This window comes from Mixophyes fleayi, chromosome 3, assembly GCF_038048845.1.
Source record: "Mixophyes fleayi isolate aMixFle1 chromosome 3, aMixFle1.hap1, whole genome shotgun sequence".
Lineage (NCBI taxonomy): Eukaryota > Metazoa > Chordata > Amphibia > Anura > Limnodynastidae > Mixophyes > Mixophyes fleayi.
In genome coordinates, this window is record NC_134404.1 from 156,616,826 (window position 1) to 156,633,570 (window position 16,745).

The window sequence follows — 16,745 nt, forward strand, 5'->3', positions numbered from 1 at the left end:
TCACATGACTGGAGCACCTGAAGAATACCCTAAACAATTGAATGCGCGTGCGCCGCAGCCTCGCTTCTGACGCGCACACCCTGGTTCGCCATTGCGTCACATGACTGGAGCACCTGAAGAATACCCTAAACAACTGAATGCGCGTGCGCCGCAGCCTCGCTTCTGACGCGCACACCCTGGTTCGCCATTGCGTCACATGACTGGAGCACCTGAAGAATACCCTAAACATCTGAATGCGCGTGCGCCGCAGCCTCGCTTCTGACGCGCACACCCTGGTTCGCCATTGCGTCACATGATTGGAGCACCTGAAGAATACCCTAAACAGCTGAGTGCGCGTGCGCAGCAGCCTCGCTTCGAACACGTCTAGTGTGATTCACGGTCACAGCACACACCAGAAGGGGTAAATACCACCCAGGGCAGCGTTGTATTTAGGTTTTTATATGAAGTCTAAATGGGGCACAAGTTCAGTTGCAGCCTCTGTCCGAAGAATGGCTTGGTAGACCCCTGTATGTAATAACAATGAACAGCATGGTGGCTGTTGAATGAAACATTGTGACTATTTATGAAATCTTCTTTTCAGAACAACAGTCACGAAAAACTGCTTTTCCTGGGAACACCTATGTCCTCTATGGCCACTTTGCAATAGTAACTGTAGGGGAGAGCTGGTAAGATGCAGTGAGGAATCAGAAGATCCCTCTACCACAATGCTCTCCCCCATCATCCTCATATAGGGGCACATTTATCAATGTTCGGCAAAAATGAAAAATAGTTATCAATCCTTATCACATGGATAAGGATTGAACTATTTCTCAAATTTATTAAAAACGGATCACAGAAACAGCAGTTCCGATAAACTGCTGTTTCTGTGATAAAAAAAATCACACACACCCTCTTCGGAACGCGGTGTCCACGGATCTCCTCCAGGTCCTCTTCATTTTTTCTTTACTCTGGAATTGTGCATGTGCAGTTCGAAAAACTGCACATGCGCAAAAAAACAGTTGCGGTGGAGAGCGGTGAGTGACAGGGAGGGATCATGTGATCCCTTGCACACATGCGCTGTCCAGCTCTGCTCTTCGGAGCAGAGCTGACAGCACTGAAATCTGACAATTATGATAATGTACGCCAGCTTCAGAACTTGTTAGATTGCGGTTAGGAGCAGTCACCATACTGTAGAATGGTGACTGCTCCCAAAAATGAAAAGGAATGCAAAGGATATCTGCTGCGATGCACCCTTCTTAAATATGCGGAGGACACAGAGGGACGTTTTTTTAACGAGGAGAACATACAAACTACACAGATCAGGAATCAAACTTATGACTCCAGTGCTGAGAGGCAGAAGTGCTAACCACTATGCCACCGTGCCTTCAATGGCTAATTCCGTCTTCAGATGGTGTTTGCCATTGGGCACAAGTATTCGGAAACTTGTTAATTTGCCCAAAATAGCAGTCCCCATAGTAATGAACGGGGACTGCTTTTGCGTTCGAAGATATAGAGAAAGCAGCAGATATCTCCGATGTGCCCTTCTGATAAATTGACACAATCTTTAAATGCAGCTATCCCCCGAAAATGGAAAGTAGAAAAACAGTAGAAAACCTAAAGCCATGATTTGCCAAGTAAAGTTCTCAAGAGCAGCTGCCTAGCTGTTCTGACCACTATGGGCCAGTATTGGTGCATATTCATGATCCAACTTTGCTGGTACTACTTGTAAAATTATAAATATAAAATATTAGAGAAAAAATATTATTTTGTAAGTGATCTGATTAGAAAATATTCATTATATAAATAAAGAATTTTTTCACTGAATGTACCCAGACATAAGCCATCCTGCGTTAGATACTGCCACAAAGCTTGTTAAATAGGCTTCCTAATGCTTTGCATAAGGTAGCTTTTATAATAAAAACAAGTAACTGAGCTCATACCAGATAGTCTAAACTAAAAAGATCCTACTTGTATTTGTATGATGGTGTGTTGTAGAGTGGCTTCAAGACACCAAATGGTGGGACAAATTTTGGCACCTCCAGGCAACCTTACATCGGAAGTCAAGCGTGGTCCATGCTGGAACGCACGCTTTGGACTCCCTCATTATACCCGCTACACATTGAAAGACAGAGCCTCCCTACTGGTTATCATAGCTATCGGGCACCATTTTTCTTATCCACACGGTGAGCTGTTGTATATTCCCCTAGCATTTCCAGGTTTGCATTATATGCTATTACTGATGCATTATCGGTGTTCTGTTATATGCATTCCTTAATATGATCCTTTATTAGGGGCTCTTGGGCAGTCTTTTAGTATATGTTGTTTATTGTTATTTATGCCCTATTATTTAGTTTGTTTAGATATTGTTTTAGTGGCACCATGATATTGTGGATTTGGACATTTAGTGTGTATTAATTAATTTCAATTGAATTTGCATAGAATTTAATAAATTATTTTAATATTTGTTTGATGCATTATTGATACATCACAACTTTGGGATCATTATTTATTAGTGATACATGGTGTCACTTCATATGTGTATCAATTTAACACTATCCCATTATTGACCATCACCTTTTTTGTTCCATTTTGAGGTAATACGGATTAAGCCCATTTACATATCCTTGCTTTAGCTTAAACATTTAGAGACTCTTGTTTTGACCACCTTAATAAGAAGATAACACCATAAGCGCAAACCATTGGGACTTAGACAACCATGTATTAATTACCAGTTTTTCCTGCTGACTTTTCACTTCACCAGAACATCTTTACAAATTTTTGGGACGTCTTTTCATCAAGAATGCTCATATAAGAGACTCATCGAGAACTACCATATCTTTATTGTTGAACTCATATTGACTTTTAGATTTACACAGAAGTTTCTTGAAGGACACTAATGCACATACTTACCTTTGGATGGTTTAGTACCCATTACTTTGGTATGTGACCCAATATGTAAGTTCTCACAATCATAATATACAGGCCTGGAATACATCTGTTGACTGTCCCTCATTCGTATTACGTATATGTTTAATGATCCACTAGATGTTGGTTACTCATAGTTATTATTGGTACCAAGATTTTTTTGTCATTCACATTTAGCATCTAACTGCTAATAGCAGAATTAGCCATTCTACAACACACCACCATACAAATACTAGCAGCATCTTTTTAGTTTAGACTATCTGGTATGAATGCAGTTAATTTTTTTTATTATATTACTTTTTATCAAGGAGGGATACCTTGCAGCTTTACCAGTCAAGTTAACTTTGATCTTTTGAAGACGATGTCACCCATTCCATAAGGTAACTTTTGCAGGAGAAAGAAGGCGAATTTCTTATTAGCCAGGGGCTACCACTCGCTATAGCATGGTGGTAGCCTTTCATAGATAAGGAGAATTTCTCTCTCCAGCAAACACATAGGGTTTGTCTTAGCTTTATAAATAGAGCCCTATACCAATATGTGATTATAGAACTTCTTGGTCAACATCCATAAAAATTTAATTTGAACACATTTCTCATTTCCTAGAAACAGAAAAACATTCTCAGATATTGTATATGCTCATTCTTCCAAACTTGGTACTCAGATAACTTTTACGTTTGCATTAGTGTTGGGACACATGTGCAATGGAATTACTTTTACAGACTTTACAACATGTGATTGTTGTAAATGACCACTAGATGGTGTATTCTGCTTTTGCAATTATGTGCTCTACAAATAACTAAGGTTAGTTAGGCATCTGGAACTATTTGAGTAATGTGCAGTCGATTGATAGTCTTCCCTCCACTGTCGTGCTTACTAGCAACTGGCTGTCATCTTCTTACCAAACTGGTTTGAAGACTTTTAATGAAGAGCCATTCTAGTAGTGTACCAATTCCTTCCTTATGTGCTATTAGAGGAGTGTGTTTTAGGGAAAGCAATCATGGTGCCGTAAACCCTGTGAAATGTGGAAAAGGCAGGTGTCCTTATCTCAACACAGTATTTTTTTTGAGAGTTCATGTGTTTCCTTTTCCTTGGTTCTATGCTATTAGTATGTTATGCTGTGAAAATAAAATGGATCCGTGTATAAACTACACCATATTAAAGGTGCCTTACCACCTACTAAAGGTGGTAGGGCATGGTCCCAACTCCTAGGACTTTGGCCAAGAGGGTGATTGCACTACCACCCTATACAGAATCGGCAAACTAATTTTGTAAACCAATTTAAAATGGCAGTTGTCGGTGGGTGTGACCATGAGTAGCAATCATAAGCTGCAATCTCTTGATTATGGCTTGTGATTGGCCTGCACTTTGACGCCTCAACTGACTGCACAGAGGATTGTGGCAGAGTATTTTGGCGCTCAGACAAGGGGATAGTAGCACACATGCTAAAACCTAATCTCATTGCCATGTGCGTGCTCCCTAGATTTGCCCTGATCCCACCTTTGAGCACATGTCCTCAGCAGACGGGTATGCAAATCAACCAAGAGTAGACAAATATGTAGGAAAGAATGGAAATACATACCTCTTTCTCCCATATATGTTATAGTACATATATCCCTTAAATACCAAGCTAGTGTTTCCAAGCTACAGAAGCTGTGGAGGAGGAAACATAATAATAGTAAATTACATTTAATTATACAGCTTATATTTACCTCCTTTGAAAGTAAGCTTTTGTTATGTAAGTGGGCTATAAACTTTCTATTTTCTCGGTTTGGGAATTCTTCCTGGACAAGTGTTATGAGCCGCCTCGCTGTTCGCGATTAAATACTCTGTAATCCTGTCCTGGCTGGATGCTACTTCCTCCTTGTGAGCACTGCTCGCTCTGCCCTTTCCGTCCCAACTCCTGTTTCTGAATTGTGTGATCGCGGGGTTCGCTCTTAGGGAGCGTTCTGATTTGGCTTTCGTTACTTTAAATGGGGAGGGTTTAGCAGCTGCTTGCTAGAAATGTTTAGCCCAGAACAAGGAGCGGTGAGATTCGGCTCAGCAGCTTACTAGGAACATTTTAAAGGGAAAAAAAAATGCAGGTAGCCCAGTGACCCAGCCCAATTTAGTCCTCTATGGGAGCAGCCAAGGGGGCACAATTCCTTCAGCCACAGGGCTTCACTGCCCTGCCAAGCATTTGTAATTGCACTTTGTGAAGCCTGTTATTTTTCAGACAATTCATATTGATTACTTGTTGCCTGACCTTTTGGCTGTCCCTGGATATTCTCTGGCCACTGCCTGTCTTGATCATTTTCTTGTTTATGGACCATCCTTGCACTCTTCCCACCCTAACCTTTTGACTTGTCTCCGGTTATCTTTCTCGCTGCCTTCCCTCGACCATTTGCATCTCCCTTAGCTTATCTTCTGTATACTGCCTGGTATACTACTACTACTTACAGTCTCAATGCCTTATAACTACCTGGTACCTAAGATAAACTATTCTCTGAGTACATGTACTGGGGCATCTGAATACCTGTGAGAATATCGCTCTCTATGGGAAAGGAAGCCTGCTATATGTGTAGACCTCTGAGCGTCGTAATAACAAGAAATTCTTTGCAGACTCCTGATCAGCAGCATTGGTGTAGTCAACTTGTACTCTTTAGTTCAAATTTGAAAATGTCTTTGTTGATTTTTTGGACATTGTCTTGTTTCTGATTTGTTTTTCTTGGGTAAGGGAGGTTCTCTTCTGGTAATTCTTGTTTGCATCCACTTGTTCCATTACTTTGATCAACCCTTATTGGAACGTGTTAAAATAATATTATGCATTTATCAAAATTTGTTGAAATAGAACCCATATACCTTGTGGCTTATGTCCCTATGATCCATATTAAGCATTACATTTAATTAATAATGAAGTCAACAAAACCGAATAGAGAAAATGCACTAGAACAGGCCTGGCCAACCTGTAGCTCTCCAGGTGTGGTGAAACTACAAACCCAGGGCCTGATTATCCAATAGGCTTACTAGGCTGCAGCCTAGGGGTCTAGGCTTTTTGGGGGGTGCAAAGTTGTGACAAGGAGAAGTATAAACTGAAATAAATTTTAAAATATAAGAGAATAGATCTACTCCAAAGGAAAACATGAAAGAAAAATCTAGAAATGTTTTAATCTTGACATACTCCAATGGTAAAGGCTGAAGACATAGTCATTCTTGGATGGGGGCTTGGATAAGCGAGTAGGAGAGACAAGGGTTGCTACAAGTGCAGGCGTCACAGCCCTTTCACATCTTCACCTTCAGTAGTGCTCGTTCATACCTCCTTTCTACTATTCAGTTAGAAGCCACATTCTGAATTTAGGTTGAGTTCTCTTTTATCTACTACATATTAGCCCTATGAGCATATTAGCCAAGGGTGGCCTGTACCCTTAATCAGGCACTATACAAGCCCCAGCATACTTTGCCAGTAGATTGATAGTTGGCTGGGACTTGGTAGTTTCACACCACCTGGGGAACCACAGGTTGGCCAGGTCTGTACTAGAAACACTTGATCTCAGTACACAGCTAGATACAATATCACCCTATTGCGCATAATAATAATAATACGTAGACTGATAAAAAAAAATCTTAACAGAGATAGTTTTAAATAGTGCTTTATAGTTACGCCATGCTGCACCCCCCCCCCCCTCTCATATCCCTGTTTAAAGAGAAATTTCATATTTCGTGTGGATTGGGTGGAAACATTGTTTAACAAAGAAAAACAGGCAAAACGATTTTTTGATAATTGGGAGAGCTATATCAACACACTTTCTATCACTCCCCAGACTTGTATACGGAACTGTCTACAACATACAGCCTGGTATGAACTTAGAGATGTAGCAAATGATCCTCCCATTGATTTAAATTAGTACACACTATATTTTTTTTGTTTGTTTGATTCTAACCTGCTATGAGATTATGTGGATTTGAGGAGAGTGTGGCAGGTTGCTGGAAGTCCTGTGTGGTCTGGAGATATTTAATTTGTCCATTGACAAGTAGTTTAAAGGTACAATACGTCTGTTTCTTTTATAGTTATCATAGCTACTTGATGTTTTGAAATATAGGTTATTGTACATTTAATATCGCGTGTAATGTCACATGTGCTTTGTAACTGCATGTATAATGTTTATTGTCGTGTGCAAGTTTAATAAAAATATATTATAAAAAAAAATAGTGCTTTATGTGTTAAATAACAATCAATATGTTTTAATTATTTATACTGCTAAACTTCTCAATTGTTAAAATCCTAATTAGTAATGGATTTATATTTTTTATTGCGTGACTGCACACCTTATCAGCAGGAAACTACAAAAAGTTTCCCTCTTTTATAGCAGTGTGAGTGTTTCTGTATCCGAAGAAGGATGTAGATTTGTTCCCGCCCAATCCCATACTAGTGAACACTGCAGTTCTTGTTGTTATTTCCAATGTGGACATCAAAGATTTTCTAAATGCTAACTACTAAGAAATAGTAAGTGCAATTTATACAGTATTTACTTATTAAAATCTAACTTTCATTTGATCTTGATATTGGATGCTCCATTCAATTCTCAGTGTTTAGAGTAGTCCGCAGTTTTGAGGCATGAATATATTCGTTAAATTATCCCTACAAAATTGCGGCCTAACCTATGTATTTTCAGTTGCACAGGTGCAATTAAAATACTATGTGTAATATACAGCCAAATAAAAAAAAACCTCTCTAATTGTATCTTTATGCAACCAGAGTAAAGCGGTAGCAACTAAAGGTTGGAATTTCCTAATAGAATCAGGTGGAATTCCATAATAAAATAAGGTTCGCAAAAAAATATGTGCTTCCATCTAAGTGCAAACCAGCTTATGCTGAATAGCACAAAGACCTCTCCTGGCATCTATAGTTGGTGGGTGCAAGGGTAATGGGTACCAGTGTTTAAAACGTTAAGTGTTTGTGGAGATACAGGTCCAAGCAAGCCCTGGTAGCCAGGGCATGCTGCAGTTTGTAAAAGTAGGGCCTGCTGAGACATGTAGTTCCATTAACATACCTAGTAGTAAAAAATCACAGACACTGCATGTCCTATTTAAAATAAATACTCGCCAAAATCTCTTGTTTTCCACTTTATTGGTCTCCTATATTCTGTCAGGCGCCGTCTCCGCACTGACACTTGGGGCAGGAGACGGACGCCTGCACCTTCCAAGCAACCACGTCCTGTTGCCTAGCAGCAGCACGCTATCTCTGCTCACCTGTCTGCAGCCAGCATGTGTTACCGCCAAAATTTCCCTAACCCTATCAGGAGGCACCTTAGGGTATATAAAGCAGCCTCTGACACATGCCTGAGGAGCCCATGCAGATCAGGCGTTCTCGCCTAACTGTGGAAGAACGGGAACGAAGGGTTAAAAACCATCTATGCCTCTACTGCGCTGACCCCTCTCACATTCTATCACAGTGTCCCAAGAGACCGGGAAACGCCAAATCCTAGTCGGTGCCGGGAAGGCTGGTCTAGGGCTGAGTACATCTTCCCCCAATTCTCCAGACAAAACTGACTTTTTGATGCCCATCATTATCCATGCTTCCCAGGGTCCGGTCTCCCTTCAGGCCTTCGTGGATTCGGGGGCAGCTGGAAACTTTATTTCTGCATCCTTAGCAGCTAACCTTCATCTACCCCTGGAATCATTATTGCAACCCTTGGTTCTGACAGAGGTGGATGGTAACAGAGTGGCCAATGGATCTATCTCTCAGGCCACCCGGCCGATCCGTCTGCAAGTTTGTCTCCTCTATTTTGAATGGATCTCATTTCTAGTCCTTCTGCAGACTGTTAATCCAGTAATATTAGGACTACCCTGGTTAAGGGACCATTCACCCCAATTTGATTGGCAACGTGCTCAAGTTATTTCCTGGGGTCCGCTCTGCACTGATCGATGCCTCAAGACCCTGCCTATTAGGTGTCACACTCTCACACCCAGTCTTGGGTTGCCATCTGAATACGCTGCGTGGATGTCTTCAGTAAAACTGCCACTGAGACGCTTCCACCCCACCGTCCTTGTGATTGTTCCATTGAACTTATTCCTGGAGAGAAGATTCCTCGTGGTAGAACGTACTCTTTTTCCCTTCCTGAGACTCAAGCCATGACCAAGTATGTATCTGAAAACCTTGAACGAGGATTTAATAGAAAATCTTCCTCACCAGCCGGTGTAGGATTTTTTTTGTAAAGAAGAAGGATGGTTCTCTAAGACCATGCATCGACTACAGACTGCTCAATGCCATTACCGTGAAGAACAGGTACCCCATACCCCTGGTTTCTGAGTTATTCGATCGGATCAAAGGTGCCACGATTTTCACCAAACTAGACCTCAGGGGCGCCTATAATTTGATTAGGATTCGTGAGGGCGATGAATGGAAGACTGCTTTTAACACTCGGGATGGCCACTATGAATACCTGGTGATGCCTTTTGGCCTTTGCAATGCCCCAGCGGTCTTCCAGGAGTTCATTAATGACATCTTCCGAGACCTACTCTATCTCTTAGTCGTTGTCTATCTGGACGACATACTTATATTCTCCAGGGACTTAGAATCCCATCGAGGTCACGTCAAGGAGGTTCTCTCTCGACTACGTTCCAACCACCTTTACTGCAAGCTGGAGAAGTGTGTCTTTGAAGCATCTCAGGTCCACTTCCTGGGATATATTGTGTCCGGTGCTGGTCTTTCCATGGATCCTGGGAAGTGGCTGCCATTCTCAATTGGCCACAACCATTGGATCTCAAGGCTATTCAACGTTTTATTGGCTTTGCCAATTATTATCGGCACTTTATCCAGGACTTCTCGACTCATTTCTCCCAATACTGCTATCACTCGCAAGGGAGCAGCAAAATCATGGTCTGCCGAAGCCCTCAGTGCCTTTCAGTCATTAAAGAGGGCATTCTCCTCGACCCCTATTTTGCTACACCCTGACTTGTCTCGGCCGTTCTTTGTTGAAGTTGATGCATCCTCCATTGGCAGAGGAGCCATTCTTTCACAGAAAGATTCTGATGGAAAGTTTCATCCCTGTGGTTTCTGCTCCAGAAGATTTTCCCCCAGTGAATTAAAGTATCGGGGATAAAGAATTATTGGCCATCAAAACAGCCCTAGAGGAGTGGAGACATTTGCTTGAGGGGGCTGAGCCTCCTGTTACTGTCTACACGGACCACAAGAACTTAACGTACTTGCAAACAGCTCAGGGGTAAATGTATGATCCTCCGGATTCTTCAACTCCGGCGAGTTCAGCGTTTTCAGCGCCTAAATTTAAAGCGGCGCTGCCTTGTAAAGGGAAGTCTTCCTTTACAAGGCAGCGCCGCTTTAAATTTAAGCGCTGAAGACGCTGAACTCGCTGGAGTTGAAGAATCCGGAAGATCATACATTTACCCCTTAGTGTCTGAACCCACGTCAGGCCCGCTGGTCCTTGTTTTTTGCCCATTTTAATCTCATTATGACCTTTCGACCTGGGGTTAAGAATATCAGGGCAGATGCTCTCTCCCGGTCATATGATGATAGAGGTCTTCAACCCGCCCCCACCCCCAGAACCATCTTGGACCCTACTACCATTGTGGCCCTCACTAGAACCTCAACCAAAGTTCCTCCTCCGGGTCGCTCCTTTCTCACTTCCAGGCTTCGGCCTAAGGCTCTCAAGTGGGCCCATGATTCTCTGTTTGCCGGGCATGCGGGTGTCAAGAAGACCTTCTCGTTGATTTCTAGGCATTATTGGTGGCCCTCTATCCGGGCGGACGTTAAGGCCTATGTTGCCGCTTGTGGAATCTGTGCCAGACACAAGACACCTAGGCAGTCTCCTACAGGACCCTTGGTACCACTTCCTATTCCAGAGAGACCATGGACTAGTATTTCTATGGATTTCGTCACCGATTTACCAGCTAGCCATGGATTCAATACTATCTGGGTGGTAGTGGATAGATTTTCCAAGTTGGCACATTTCATACCTCTCAAGGGACTTCCTTCGGCTTCTATCCTTGCTAACCTCTTCATCAAGGAGATTTTCCGTCTTCACGGCTGTCCCCGGGATATTATCTCGGATAGAGGAGTACAGTTTGTGTCCAAGTTCTGGAGATCATTCTGCAAAGAGTTGGGGGTCAATCTAAAGTTTTCCTCAGGGTACCACCCTCAAACCAACGGCCAAACGGAGAGGGTCAACCAAGACTTGGAACAATTTCTCAGGACCTACTCTTCGGGTAATCAGGCTGAATGGAGTCGTTTCTTGTGTTGGGCAGAATTTGCTCATAATAACCAGGTACATGTATCTACTGGTTCGTCTCCATTTTTTCTTACCTATGGGTTTCACCCTCTCCTTCCTGAACTTTCCCAACCTGGTTCAGCGCTTCCGGCCGTGCAGAATCTCATTCAGGACTTTTCTCAAATATGGTCTCGGGCGTAGTCCAAATTATTGGAATCCTCCCGACACTACAAAGCTAGCGCAGATCGTCACCGTAGACCAGTTCCCAGACTTCGAGTTGGGGACAAAGTATGGTTATCCACAAGGAATTTAAGACTGCGAGTTCCCACCATGAAGCTCGCACCCCGTTATATCGGACCTTTTCAAATCACTCAAGTTATAAATCCCGTGACATTCAAACTCCTTCTTCCTCCATCACTCAAGATTCACAATGTGTTTCATATTGCTCTACTTAAACCCCTTGTTCTCAACAGATTTGTCAAAAGAACCCCACCCCCGGTCCCAGTAAAGACTGATTATGGGGAGGAATATGAGATCAGTCAGATTCTGGATTTCCGGATCTCCATGAGTCGCCACCAATATCTTGTTGACTGGAAGGGTTATGGCCCCAAGGAGAGATCTTGGATCGATGTACAAGAGATACATGCCCCTCGCTTATTGGCCAAATTCAAGAAGGAGAGAGAGGTGACCTTGCAAGCAATGAAAAAGAAGAAAGGGGAGAGTACTGTCAGGCGCCGTCTCCGCACTGACACTTGGTGCAGGAGACGGACGCCTGCACCTTCCAAGCAACCACCTCCTGTTGCCTAGCAGCAGGACGCTATCTCTGCTCACCTGTCTGCAGCCAGCATGTGTTACCGCCAAAATCTCCCTAACCCTATCAGGAGGCACCTTAGAGTATATAATCAGCCTCTGACACATGTCTAGTGCCAGAGTATTTGGTCTTCAGCCTTGCTCCAGCATTTGTTCATGTGTTGCTGTTACTTGGATTCTGACCCGGCTTGTTCCTGACTTCTCCTTCGGTTCCTGATTCTGGCTTAGACTGATATTTGGTATTGACCCGGCTTCCTGACCATTCTCCTTCTTCTGATTTGGCTATATCCATTCCTCTGGTTGTGACCCGGCTTGTTGACAACTCTTCCATCCTGCATCCTGGTGGGCTGTCACCGCTGCCTCAATTGTTACCTCGCCAGCTGACTGATACTGAGAGCCGCGACCTGCGCGTCCCTTGCAGCGAAGTCCATACCTCCTTGCGGGGGTTCCTGGTGAAAACCAGGGGCGTGTTAGATTCCGCGCCTCAGTACTCAGTAGCGCCAACTGCTGGCAGGTATCATCAATTCCACAGAGTAATTCTGATATATTCATATGGAATTTTATTTTATTCTAAAGTAATACTTTAGGGGAAAAAAACAAAAAAAATCTTAATGAACAACGTGGACTTTCTCCTAGCGGAGATTCAAATAAATACAAAAAGGCCTGTACTAAAATAGCCAACAGCATGCACAGTAAAACAAAGCAGAATTTCCTTTCCCTAATCCATGGCAGCCCTTACAATGGGTTAATCCCTGATCAGTTAGCGTAGACAGGAAGAATTTTGTCCCACCTGGCCCCTGTATAAGTGCAGCTCCTCCTCTTTCTCAGTGTCTTTTCTTCCTGTCTCAGAAGTGTTAGGACAGGGTAGTGTAGGGAGTGTTTATTGTTGTTTTTTTATTTTATTCGAGAGGGCTTACCTGGTGAGGTTTGTGGCTTTTCCTCTGTGCTGACTGCTCTGTGCAGTTCCAGCCGGGCTGTTGGTGATAATTCTGATGAGACACCCGGCGGACGTGCGCGCGCATGGAGGACAAAGCGCACGCATGCGCTATACGTTGCCAGCATTTCTGATTCTCTGGCAGACTCACCTGTAGAAGGAATCAGTTGATAATTATCTGCTAAGACTCACTATGATGATGTCAAGAGCAGGCACCATATGTAAGCCGCTGCAGCCCATTAATGAGGTTGTCTTTTGCTTGGTGTTGGAAGCTGCAGGATTTGGCAGCTATCTGGATAGTGCACTATGGACCAGGAACCCACCCCCAAAAAGCTGAAGGACACCCCAAGGTAAGTCTTTAGTAAGGGGTCTTTATTATTCTTAAGGATAGGTTACTTAGTTCCTTTTCTGTGTGTTTACAGTACCTCTGTGGAGCTTGTGCAGGGAAAAAACGAAATGCAAAGTTAATAATCGTGTGTGTGTGTGCAGCTTGTGATGGCAGATTGCCGAAGAATTGTACTGACCCATTATGTGTATCATGCACCCCAGAACTGTAGAGGAGCATGCCCCCCCTGAACAATTCAGGCAGTTCTTTTCATGGATGGCTAAAACATTGCAGGAGTTTTAGGCCCCAGAACAGAGAGCTACAAGGGCCAGGGTCCCTACAATTGAACATATGGAGGAAATAAGGCCAGGGCTGTCCACTGAAACATTCAGCTCTACTCAGGAATAGGATTCGGACTCAGATAGTGAAGCTGAGGTGAAAGAGGAGCCCAGAATGTTTAATTTGGATACTGTAAATATTATACTGAAGCACATTAACAAATCGTTGGGTATTGAAGAGCCAGCAGTGCCAATCAAACCGCAGGATGCATTATTTGCAGAGCACTGAGTAAAGTCTAGAGTGTTCCATACGCATAAAGTAGTTAGAGATCTGATTGCTAAAGAATGTCAGGCTCTAGACAAAAGTAATCCTAACATGGGAAGGCTCAATCGCATGTACCCTTTTCAGGATGAAGATATGCTGAAATGGTGCTCGGTGCCTAAGGTGGATTCAGCTATAGCTGGCCTATCCTCAAGGACCACTCTCCCGTGGGATGATGGGGGTCCATTAAAAGATGCTATGGATAGGAGAATGGAGACTTCCTTCAGGAAATTGCATATCTCCTCAGGCATAACCCTAAAATCTGGAGTAGCCATGGCTTTGGTAGCCTGAGACTATGGACCAATACTCTATATACAGATATCGAGGATAAGATAAATAGATTGTATCTTCTCAAATCCTTAGAGATTATGCAGAAAAGCATTGATTTCTTGTGTGAAGCTGCATTGGATACGATTGTGTTTTCTTCTAGGAGCATGACTTCGGCAGTAGTAGCGAGAAGGGCGCTCTGGCTACGTCCATGGGCGGCAGATCATAAATCTAAAAGCCGCCTGACAACGCTTCCATATGAAGGCAGTTTCTTGTTTGGCGAAAAACTGGAAAATCTAATGAAGAGGTCAGCAAGTGACAAAGCTAATCGGTTACCACAGGACAGAAAGGTGCGACGTTTCTTTTCTTATTCTCCAAAGCAGCAGTTTACGGAAGCCTGTACCTATAGGCCAGAGAGACAATATTCTAGACAACAGGATATTATGGCAAGACAGTCCTTTCGGCCCTTTAGACCAAGAAGAGGGAAGCAAGGACAGCAAAGAAAGACCCCAATGGCTATCTACAGATCCAGTCCCCACTAACTCCAATGGGTGGCAGGATATCACGCTTTGCAAAAGTTTGGATTCAGACCACGCAAGACAAATGGGTCCAGGAGATAGTCACTAAGGGATATGCTATAGAATTCCATACATATCCTGTAGAGAACAAATTCATTCAGTCAAGAAGTCCCGCGTCTTCCCTAGAAATGCAAGCATTGGAGGAAAGTCTAAGAGGCCTGGTGAGAACAAGAACTATCGTATCAGTACCGTCAGGTCAGGAAAAAAGGGGGTTCTACTCCAGACTGTTCCTCGTCCAGAAACCATCAGGTGCCTTCAGGACAGTGCTAGATTTAAGGGCTCTCAACTGCTATGTGCGAGCAAAACATTTCAGGATGGAATCTGTCAACACAATTCTCAAAGCAGTAGAAACTGGAGATTTTCTGACGGCAATAGACTTAAAAAATGCATATTTCCATATTCCAGTCACATCTCATCACCAACAGTTTCTAAGGGTTTGCATTCTAGGACGTCACTTGCAGTTCACTTGTCTTCCGTTTGGTTTTTCCACGTCTCCAAGAACATTCACCAAGGTCCTTGTAGTTCTCATGGCGGCACTCGGGGAAAGAGGAGTGACCTTGTGGCCGTATCTGGACGATATTCTATTTTCGGCAAAATCAGAAGAAGCGGCTTTGGAAACTACATCTCAAGTGATCCAGTTTCTGCAACGACACGGTTGGCTAGTCAATATAGAAAAAACCCATTTGATACCATAACAACAGCTTGTATTTCTAGGAGTGCAAATAAATACTCGTGTGGACAAAGTCTGCCTCTCTCAAGAAGGGGCCAACAAAATCCAATCCTTAGCATACCTAATTCAAATCCAACCTCGTGTGTCAGCGCGAACATGTCTGCGCCTCTTAGGAATGTTTTCCTCAACAATAGGAATACTCCCATGGGCGAGGTGGCATATGAGAGTTCTTCAAGCAAACCTCTTTGTGCAGTGGGATCATACAGTGGGGTCCCTAGACTCCAAAGTCAATCTCTCAAGGTCAGCGAGGCAGTCCTTACGTTGGTGGCAGCTCCCAGGCCTGAGAAAACAAGGTGTGACTCTTTCGGTACCAGACTGCTATATCCTTACCACAGACACCAGTGCACTAGGTTGGGGTGCTCAAATTCAAGGAATAGTCACGCAGGGCACTTGGCGAGACAAAGAGAATTCTACAGGGAAACATCTTGGAGATGAGAGCAGTCTGGCGGGCGGTTCAGAACTTCCAGCCCTATCTACGAGCCAAGCATCTACGAGTATTCTCCGACAACAGGACTGTGGTTGCCTTCATAAACAAGCAAGGTGGTACCAAGAGCAGAACAATGTTGGCAGAAATAACCACTCTAATGGAGTGGGCAGAGGCGAATCTGAAATCTCTCTCAAACCTTCAACTAGCAGACAAAGACAATGTAGTGGTGGATTACTTGAGCAGACACCAAGTCCACCCAGGGGCATGGGAGCTGCACGAAGAAGTCTTTCAACTGGTACAATGCAGATTTGAAACACCAGAAATAGACCTTATGGCCACAGGAAGCAATGCCAAGGTACCCCTCTTCTACTCCTGTCACAGAGACATCAGAGTCCTAGGGATAGATGCCCTGTCAACGCAGTGGAACTTCAAACTGGGGTACGTGTTTCCTTCCTTTCCACTCATCCCTCAGATACTCAGAAAAATAAGGAAAGAAAAAGTGGAGGTGATAGCGATCCTTCCGGAGTGGCCGAGGTGTCCCTGGTTCGCTGTAGCACAGAGAATGTTGCTGGAACATCCATGGCCGTTACCGATCAAGCCAGACCTCATACATCAGGGTCCAGTTTTTTATCCAAATCCAATCTCTCTGAGTTTGATGGCATGGAGACTGAGAGGCAATTACTGAAATCCAATGGGGTCTCAGATGAAGTAATAGACATTCTAATTCATGCCAGGAAAAAGAACTCCTCTATAATTTATTACAGAATCTGGAAAAAAAATATTTGTTGGGCAGGGGACATGGTGAAGGATCCCATGTCTGCCAGTGTGCCAGTTGTGTTAGAATTTCTCAAAGATAGATTTGTTAAAGGACTAGCACCTGCTATGCTAAAAGTACAAATATCTGCCCTTAGCATTATTCTTGATATCAAACTGGCGCCTCAGAGTCTTATCTTCCAGTTTTTTCAAACA

General features: G+C 43.4%; 1 long non-coding RNA gene across 1 annotated transcript in view; it reads left to right on the top strand.

Annotated features, from left to right (window-relative positions):
• The window catches only part of LOC142144139 (uncharacterized), a 181,066-nt gene that overhangs the window by 105,852 nt on the left and 58,469 nt on the right, over positions 1–16,745 (top strand). The gene's annotated exons all lie outside the window — the stretch shown is intronic.